Source organism: Phyllopteryx taeniolatus, chromosome 4 (genome assembly GCF_024500385.1).
Source record: "Phyllopteryx taeniolatus isolate TA_2022b chromosome 4, UOR_Ptae_1.2, whole genome shotgun sequence".
Classification (NCBI taxonomy): domain Eukaryota; kingdom Metazoa; phylum Chordata; class Actinopteri; order Syngnathiformes; family Syngnathidae; genus Phyllopteryx; species Phyllopteryx taeniolatus.
The window spans coordinates 14282545-14283305 of record NC_084505.1 but is presented as its reverse complement, the minus strand read 5'-3'; positions in this window follow the sequence as shown (position 1 = coordinate 14283305).

The window sequence follows — 761 nt, the reverse complement described above, 5'->3', positions numbered from 1 at the left end:
CCAGATCCCAAAAAACATGCGTGGTATGTTGATTGAAGACTCTAAATTGCCCGTAGGTGTGAATGTGAGTGCCTCAATTTATCGGCAGGTTGTATCTTCCTTCCTCTTAAATGCAAAAAGACCTCATCTCAAATAGGCCGCTCACTTCAAAGAGTTGCCTGGCTCTCTATGCAGTTGAGTAAGTAAACATCCCCAGCTTCTTTTTGAGAAATGCGTTATATTAACTTTCTGTGCCTACAATAATTATACTTATAAAGAAATATGCAACTGGATTACTGTTTTTATGTTGGATTGCATTGTATTGTATCAGTGTACCTTACGAAGTGGCCAGTGTGTGTACATTGCATCAGATATCCCAGGACACAGATGCTAAGCCCCAATTGTTTGGACAGGATGTAATGGAAGGTGATCGCTGCACAGGAAAGGGCGCTTGCTCTTCCAGTTCCATTATTCATCAGGAAATCCTGCCTAGTTTGACTCTGTTTTTTTCCCATCTGGTAGGATGAAAATGGATCAGATGATAGGATCATATTTACCGTACTTTGAAAGATGGTAATTTTCCAGTGCATCAAAACAGTTGAACTAAAACTTCAAGTGTTCTATGTAGATTACCTTTACTTTGCTCCTAATTTACAGTATATGGCTTTTCTGCTCTTTTCTTGTGTGGCAAGGGCCTCTGGGTAAAACGTCTTCACATTCACACACAGGCACACAAATTCTGACAGACTGTAAGAATTGCACAAATTCACTTTTAAATAAAG